The sequence below is a fragment of the Camelus bactrianus genome, chromosome X (genome assembly GCF_048773025.1).
Source record: "Camelus bactrianus isolate YW-2024 breed Bactrian camel chromosome X, ASM4877302v1, whole genome shotgun sequence".
Lineage (NCBI taxonomy): Eukaryota > Metazoa > Chordata > Mammalia > Artiodactyla > Camelidae > Camelus > Camelus bactrianus.
The window spans coordinates 68,004,588-68,014,368 of NC_133575.1; positions in this window are offsets into that span (position 1 = coordinate 68,004,588).

Sequence of the window (9,781 nt, forward strand, 5' to 3'; positions counted from 1 at the left end):
AAGATAAACAAATAAAAACAAATGAAAATAGCATAAGGGACCTATGGGATAATATAAAGCATGCCAATCTTCACATAATAGGGGTCCCAGAAGAGGAAGAAAGATTAAAGGGGATTGAAAAGGTTTTTGAGGAAATCATGACTGAAAACTTCCCAAACTTAAAAAAGGAATCAGATATCCAAGTACAGGAAGCTCAGAGGGTCCCAAACAGGAAGAACCCAAATAGACCCACACCAAGACATATCATAATCAAGATGGCCAGAGTCAAGAATAAAGAAATGCTCTGAAAGGCAGCAAGAGAAAAGCAAAGAGTAATTTACAAGGGAACCCCCATAAGGCTCTCAGCTGATTTCTCTATGCAAACACTACAGGCCAGAAGGGAGTGGCAAGATATATTCAAAGTCCTGAATGAAAAAAAGATGCAGCCTAGGATACTTTATCCAGCAAGGCTATCCTTTACGATAGAAGGAGACATGAAGGATTTCACAGACAAGAAAAAGCTCCAAGAGTTTAGCAACACTAAACCCATGCTAAAAGAAATATTGAAAGACCTACTCTAAATAGAAAAGCATCAGGATGCTACAGAAATGAGAAACTCACAACTGGAAAGGTGATAACCCATGAATTACAAATAAAATAAACACAAAATTATAAAAGAAGACATAAAATCATTGAGAATGGGAGAGGGAGGCAGGAAAATATAGAGGTTTTTTTTTTCTTTCTTTCTTTTTAAATTTTTTTATTCTCGGGAGGATGGGTTTGAGATCATGTACTGTCAGTTTAATGAAAACAGTTATACTAATGGGCTAATAGACTTACAAAAAAAGGAAACCACAAGCCAAAAAATTACAAGGGAGTCACAAAAACTAAATAAAATCCATGATAATACAAAGGAAAATTACCAAACCACAAAAGGAAGAAGAAAGGAACAAAGAGGAAATACCAAATCAACTGCAAAGATAAGTTTGAAATGGCAATAAACACACATCTATCATTAATTACTGTAAATGTTAATGGACTAAATGCTCCAGTCAAAAGACACAGAGTGGCAGACTGGATAATAAAGCAAGAACCTTCAATATGCTGCATACAAGAGACCCACTTTAGGGAGAAGGACACATATAGATTGAGAGTGAAAGAATGGAAAAGGATATTCCATGCAAATGGAAAAGCCAAAAAAGCAGGCGTTGCAGTACTTATTTCAGACAAACTAGACTTTAAAACAAAGGCCATAAAGATAAAGAAGGACATTTTATAATGATTAAAGGAGTGATACAAGATGAGGATATTACACTCGTTAATATATATGCACCCAATATAGGAGCACCTAAGTACATAAAACAATTACTAACAAAGATAAAGGGGGATATTGATGGGAATAAAATCATAGTTGGAGATTTTAACACTGCATTAACATCACTAGACAGATCTTCCAGACATAAAATAAACAAGGCAACAGAGAAATTAAATAATACAATAGAAAAATTAGCTTTGGTGGAAATTTTCAGAGCATTACACCCCCCCCCAAAATAGGATACACATTCTTTTCAAGTGCACATGGAACATTTTCCAGGATTGATCATGTACTTGGGCACAAAAGAAACCTCAAGGATTTTAAGAAGATAGAAATTATCTCAAGCATCTTTACTGACCACAAAGCCATTAAACTAGAAATCAACAACAGAGAAACACAGGGGGAAAAAAAGGAAAGCATGGAGATTAAACAATATGCTATTAAAAAACCAATGGGTCAATGAGGAAATCAAAGCTGAAATTTAAAAAAACCTTGAGATAAATGACAATGAAAGCACAACCACACAAAATTTATGGGACAAAGCAAAGGCAGTGCTAAGAGGGAAGTTTATAGCGATACAGGCCTTCCTCAAAAAAATAACAACAATATCAGATAAACAATTTAACCCACCAGCTGAGAGAACTAGAGAAAGAAAAACAAAAAACTCCAAAATGGAGCAGAAGGAAGGAAATTATAAAGATTAAGGAGGAAATAAATAAAATGGAGATTTTAAAAAAAACCATAGAGAAAAATCGCTCAAACCGAAAGATGGGTTTTTGAAAAAGTAAATAAAATCGACACAACTTTGGCCAAACTCACAAAGAAGTAAAAAGAAAGAGCACAAATTAGCAAAATAAGAAAGGAGAATGGAGAAATTACAACAAATAACATAGAAATACAGAATATCATACGAGAATATTATAAAAAAACTATATGGGACCAAACTGGATAACCTAGAGGAGATGGACAAGTTTCTGGAAACATACTGTCCACCAAGACTGAATCAAGAGGAAACTGACCACTTGAACAAACCGAGAACTAGAAATGAAGTCGAAATAGCAATAAAAAACCTCCCTAGAAATAAAAGTCCAGGACCAGATGGCTTCACTGGGGAATTCTACCAAACATACAAAGAAGAACTCATACCAGTCCTTCTCAAACTCTTCCAGACGATTGAAAAGGAGGGAATACTCCCAAACTCATTCTATGAAGCCACCATCACCCTGATACCAAAACCAGGCAAAGACACTACCAAAAGAGAGAATTATAGGCCAATATCACTGATGAACATAGACGCCAAAATCCTTACCAAAATAGTAGCAAATAGAATCCAACAGCACATAAACAAGATTATACATCATGGTCAAGTGGGGTTCATCCCAAGGACACAAGGGAACCTTCAAACACCTAGAATTGCCAAAGCATTACTGAAGAAAAAGAAAGAGGCTGGAGGAATAACTCTCCCAGACTTCAGACAATACTATAGAGCTACAGTCATCAAGACAGCATGGTATTGGTACAAAAACAGACATATAGACCAATGGAACAGAATAGAGAGCCCAGAAACGAACCCACAAACTTTTGGTCAACTAATCTTCGACAAAGGAGGCAAGAATATACAATGGAATAAAGACATTCTCTTTAACAAATGTTGGGAAAACTGGACAGCAGCATGTAAAGCAATGAAGCTAGAACACTCCCTTACACCATACACAAAAATGAACTCAAAGTGGATCAAAGACTTAAACATAAGACAAGATACAATAAACCTCCTAGAGGAAAATATAGGCAAAACATTCTCTGACATACATCCCAAAAATGTTCTCCTAGAACAGTCTACTCAAGCAATAGAAATAAAAGCAAGAATAAACAAATGGGACCTAGTGAAATTTACAAGATTCTGCATAGCAAAGGAAACCATAAGTAAAACAAAAAGACAACCTATGAAATGAGAAAAAAATTTTGCAAATGAAACCGACAATGGCTTGATCTCCAGAATATGTAATCAGCTCATATGACTTAATAAGAAAAAAAATAAACAATCCAATCCAAAAATGGGCAGAAGACCTAAATAAGCAAGTCTCCAAAGAAGACATACAAATGATCAATAGGCACATGAAAAAGTGCTCAATATCACTAATTATCAGAGAAATGCTAATCAAAACTACAATGAGGTATCACCTCACACTAGTCAGAATGGCCATCATTCAAAAGTCCACAAATGACAAATGCTGGAGAGGCTGTGGAGAAAAGGGAACCCTCCTACACTGCTGGTGGGAATGCAGTTTGGTGCAGCCACTGTGGAAAACAGTATGGAGATTCCTCAAAAGACTAGGAATAGACTTCCCATATGACCCAGGAATCCCACTCCTGGGCATATATCCAGAAAGAAGCCTACTTAAAAAAGACACCTGCACCCCAATGTTCATAGCAGCACTGTTTACAATAGCCAAGACATGGTAACAGTCTAAATGTCCATCAACAGATGACTGGATAAAGAAGAGGTGGTATATTTATACAACGGAATACTACTCAGCCATAAAAACCGACAACATCACGCCATTTGCAGCAACATGGATGCTCCTGGAGAATATCATTGTAAGTGAAGTAAGCCAGAAAGAGAAAGAAAAATACCATATGAGATCGCTTATATGTGGAATCTAAAAACAAACAAACAAAGCATAAATTCAAAACAGAAATAGACTCACAGGCATAGAATACAAACTTGTGGTTGCCAAGGGGGCGGGAGGTGGGAAGAGATAGACTGGTATTTCAAAATTGTGTAATAGATAAACAAGATTATACTGTATAGCACAGGGAAATATACACAAGATCTTATGGTAGCTCACAGAGAAAAAAATGTGACAATAAATATATATATATATATTCATGTAGAACTGAAAAATTGTGGTCTACACTGGAATTTGACACAACATTGTAAAATGATTATAAATCAAAAAAAATGTTAAAAAAAAAAGATAATATCCAACCTAAATATTCTCTGATTCTTCTTTTAAAAAATCAACCTAGGCAAAAATGCACAGCCATATTTATAACTTTATACTTTAAATGTATATGTGAAATTGAATTTTTTACCAGAGATAAAATATACATTTGGTACCAGGATGGGTATGGATTTTTATCTATAGGTCTTTTCAAGTCTTTAAGATTGTAAAAGATTTTGTTCTTTAATTTTGTTCTCATTTAATTTTGTTCTTATTTAAATCGCTGTGGCTTTCCATGACCCTTAAGTTGAAGGCATTGTTTGACTTTATCATTTTACATATTCTTTGGGAAAGTTTGCAAATTGTTTTTATGCCCCTATACTCATCAACAATAAATATTTATTTAGCTCTACTATATACTTAGAATTGTGTTAGGTAATGGGGATTCAAAGAGTTATATACAAGCTGCAGTTCCCACCCATGAGATTTACTGATAGCTGAGTAGGTGGTTTATTGGCCATAATTTATAACACTTCCTTTTTATTTAAAGTTTGCATTTCTTTTCTTAACTCTTGCTGACATTTTAGAATCAAATTCTGTGTATTAAATCTGTTAAAAGGCAAAATTCAACTGAGTAAATTTTAAAGAACTTATTGGCTTCTTCTTTGTGAGACATTAGACAGAGTCATCCATCTTTCTAAGTTTTTTTCTCACTGACAAATTTTGTAATGGAGATAATATGAACTTATTTAACTAATAAACCCAGAAAGAATAAAAGTACCGTGTCTGAATTATTTTTAATGTTTACAGCTCTAAAGACATATCTACTTTAATTAAATCGACAAACAAACTAGTTTTAATACTGAATATTTTCCCAGGCCACATGAACCTGAAAAGCATTTGGGTTAATTTCTATTATATTTCTGAGAATTTTAGGACAACATAATTCATATAAGCTCTTAATTTTCTTTGAGTTAATTAAATAGAGCTCTTTTATAAATTAATTTGGTAATACCATCCAGAGGCAGAAAAACACTGCACATTTATAACATACATTTACAGACACACAAAAACATACAAACTTTTCAAAAGTTCTCCCTCTGTCAATTTTTTCAGTCTTAGAAATTGGAGATGGTAAAGATAGGTGGATTTTGAATTGTTTCTAGAATGGCATTTCTGGTTTTGTAAAAATTTGTAAAATAAGGACATTTGCTTTTAATTCCATAAAGAATTGGGTTGCAGTCTAAATATTATCAAGGAGCTGATCCATTCATCCAGCCACATCTCTTCAATTTACTTTTTTGTATCAGTGAGAAGATTTACAACTAAGACGGAAATTGAAAGATTTCTATGCTCTGGATTTAAAGCTGTTTATCTTTGGAATGTTTCAGTAAATCCTTTCACAAAGGCATCAGGAGGTTTTCTGGCCCTCTGGATGCATAGTTTTATTTTAGATTGGGGGAGAAAGCCTAAACAAATCCTATTAGGCTTTGACTATCAGCTTCCAGTTTGGCCAACTTCTGCACACAGAGCTACTTTTGAAAAGAATTGTTTCAAATATCTTGTCAGGTTTCAGCCAGGACAAATAATAAATATTTCTTGCAGTATTGAACAACCCCTTGGACTGAGAGTTGTCCCCAAAGTGGGTGCAAATTATATTTTATTTTCCTTTCTCTACTGGGTATACGAACAGAGATCTGTGATAGCTGACTCTGGTAAGAATTCTCACCCTTTGCCAGCTTTTGCCAGTTATCCTGGGATCCCATCTATAGGCTCTGAGTGAGGTTTAAATAGACAGTGTAGCTCAATTATCCACCAGAATTTGGCAAGATTTTCCATTAATTTTAATTTTACTTTACTTTGGCTGATTAAGTCAATAATGTTGTGGTTTACCAGAAAATCCCTCAGAGTTCCATGATACAGGGGCCATCCTTCGAAGGTAGATATGGAGGTGTCTGTAAGGCTACTAACTTTGTGGACTTCTGTTTATGGTCATGTATGGTCACACTTTTCAGAGTGTTAAGCTAATTTAGGCAGAAGATTACTAGAATGAGTACTCAAGTAAAGGAGGATAGAAGATAGCAGTAGGAGTCACGTCAATCTTAATTTTTTTGTTTTAGTTACTTCTTGTGTCCTTAATTTTTTACTAGCTTTTTGCAATGAATCTTTCAATGAAACTATTTTGGACTTTTGAAGCCTTTTGGAGGCTTCTGCATACCCATTAAAATAGACATTCCGTTCTGTTTTTTTTTTTTTTTCTTTTTTTCCATTTAGGAGCCCTTGCTTCAAGTGTACTTCTTTAATGATCTTATTTAATTGGAATGTTCCTCATAGTGGCCATTGTAATTCCCCTGAGGGCTGGCAGCAGTTTGGTAGGTCCCTGTCTTCAAATGTAGCTCAACACACATTTCTGTCCAGCCACATGTAGCTGCAAATGGGATGCCACCGACATTTATGTCTGGCCATATTTTGAAGCCCCCAACCTGACAGTTACCAGAACAAGTTCTCAGGACACAAATCAAACTTAGTAAGACTTTGCCATTTTTGTAGATACTTATAGCTCCCAAGATTATAGTTCTTAAATATAAAATAAACAGATGTACTGGAAGGTGGTACACTGAATTCTGGAATTTAAGGATCCCTTTTTAAGCTAAGTCTTTGGGTCTCTCAGAGCCAAACTAATAACTAAGAGGGATATGCTGCTGGTTTGGGTATGTTGTGATGTTTTACAGTGTATCTTGTTGCATAGAAACTTTCTAGAGGTTGATGGGTGACCTATTGTCAATTTAGCCTGTTCCATGACCAACCTATTCTAATAAGTGAATCTTAGAATTAGGTGCTGAGCTCTCTAACAGCTTTTAAGCACTTCATCTGTGCCCACTTTTAGCTTCTGAGATTCCCATGAACAATAGCCTTTATCTACACTAACAAGACAAACAAGCATGTGCACATTAACCTACCAGCAGTAACCAAAGAGATGTTATTGTGGACTGGCCAATAGGAGACCTTGTGTGTACCACCAACAATTCCCAAGGTGGAACTGAGGACTGGGGAAAGGACTGAACCAGCAGACCACAACAAATGGGGACTGTAGACTGGGATAAGCTGCTTGTTAAGCCTCAAAGCAAAAGTTTATTCACCCAGTGCCTCAAACTGGACCCAGTCCAGCTTAAGCCATACCCAGTCCAACTTCTGCTGATAACCATCAGCAATTCCCAATGTGGAATATGGGTAAGGACTCTAAACAAATGGGAGCTATGACCTGAACCAAGGGTTGTAGACTCATACTCTGGGTGGAACTGTCTGTAAACTACAAGCTAACTTGCCAACTCCTGGACTGGAAAGGCAATTGGGAGTTCAATGCAAAGAAAGCAAAGCTCAGACCAAGAAGAACTTGACCAGGGTCCTTGGAAATGGTGCAAGACAGATAACACAAAGGGTTCACGGGTACCATACCTGTGTTTCTTTTGTTCCCAGCTGTCAGAAGTCTACTTTGGATCCTGATGCTGTCACCAAATCTGTTCAAAACAAATACATTGAATAAATTTTAAAGATCTTATTGGTTTACTCAATGATTCATGAATAAGACATTATCCCACCTAGATAACAGAAAAGAGTACCAAAGAACTGTACAAAATGAAAGACATTTATAGGCAGAAGGGGGTGGGACAAGAATGCTACTAACAAAGAGGATTATTTCAGGCAAGATATTCTTCCTTTGGGGGATGGCAAGGGCCCATCAGGCAGATTACCTTACTAGTGCTGACCAGGTAATTCTAGATTGACTGCTTTAAGATTCCACTCCTGGGAGAGATTGAAACCATAATTAAGTTAGGTATTAAGTCTCAGTTTGGTGATATGGGCCTAGCACAAGTGACTCTGTTTTGAGCCTATTATCTCTTTCTTAACATAGCAAAGTATTAAAATTTACATGGTTCAAATTTCCTTTATTGAGTGTGCCATATTTTTAACTATTTTTTATTGAAGTATGATTTACAATGTTGTGTTAGTTTCAGGTGTACAACAAAGTGATTCAGTTATATATATATATAAAGGAAATGACAGTGTGGTCCCTGGAAGCATATATACAGGAATATACAAAAATCTCTGCCAAATGTGCATTTTTAAATAACTCCACAGTAAATAGATATTTATAGAGGTCATGATAAGTAAATTTAATATTTACCCTGTTTCCCTGTGGATGGGGTTCTAGGTGATAGTTAAAGTATTCTTAGGCTCTTCTGCTTTTTCTAAAATTTCCATGAAGATATAGATTTTTTCAAAATTACCATTTAAAATCTACTTTTACTTCTCACTCTCCTGCATGTTGTCTATATCACAACTGAGAGGACCTTAAAAATTAAGCCCAGTTTTATGCTTTAATAATACACAGTTGACACACTCTGAAAACATACAAATATATTTTTCATCCTGTTAGTGAGTCATGTAGTATCTTTCCCTGAATATAAGTACATATATATGATACTCATTTAATGTATAATATAAAAATATAATATATATTTTTTTAAAAAACTGAAAATGATGGCAATTACATATTAGAACTGAAATAATGATGCTGGTACGAGTTTCATGCATCTTTTTTTTCTTTTTTTTCTTCTTTTTTAGTGCAAGGGTGTGACTAAAATCTGTCATTACATAATTGCTCTGCCACCTGATCTTACAGAACCAGAAACACAAATTCCAGAATTTATTACCCCTGAAGAGGCGCCATCTAAGGTGCAAGTGGTAAGCAATCTTTTAAAAAGATTTATCATTAATACAAAGCATTTAGTAAAGATTTATAAATATCAATCAAATACTGTGTAACACAGCTATCATTTAGGGGGTTTTTGGTTTCCTTCCAATGTTTTTCAATGTACAATTGACGCTTGAATAGCACTGGAATTAGCCAACCCTCCACACAGTTGAAAATCCACATGTAACTTTACAGTCTTTCCTCTGTATCTGCAGTTCTGCATCCGTGGATTCAACCAACCATGGATAGCATAGTACTATAATACATATTTACTGCTTTTGCTTTTACATATAGTCATTATATTAATTTTAAGTGACTGCATTATATACCATTGAATTTATAAACCGTAATTTATTTAATCATTCAATTATTGTTGGGTTATTTACATTGCCATCAGTTTTCAGGGTTAAAATTAAAATGATATAATGGTCTTTTTATATATAATGTATTTTTAACCATTCAGATAATTTCTTTGAATATATAGCTATGATTCTGATTATGGTGACAGAATGTACAGTTGTTTTCAGATTATCTGTATTGTCAAATTACCTACCAGAAGAATTCTACCAAATTAAACCCTGTATTTTCACCAGTATTGGATTTATGTCTTTTCCTTATTCTTGCTAGAATTGCAAAATCAAACGTTTCTCCTACCATCTCCATTTCTTTATCTTCATTATTAAAATTAATTTTCCTCATTTGAAAGTGACTGTTCATTATTATAAAATATGGAAAATATAGAAAAATATTTGAATTCTTTTAACCATTAACAATATTTGTATATTT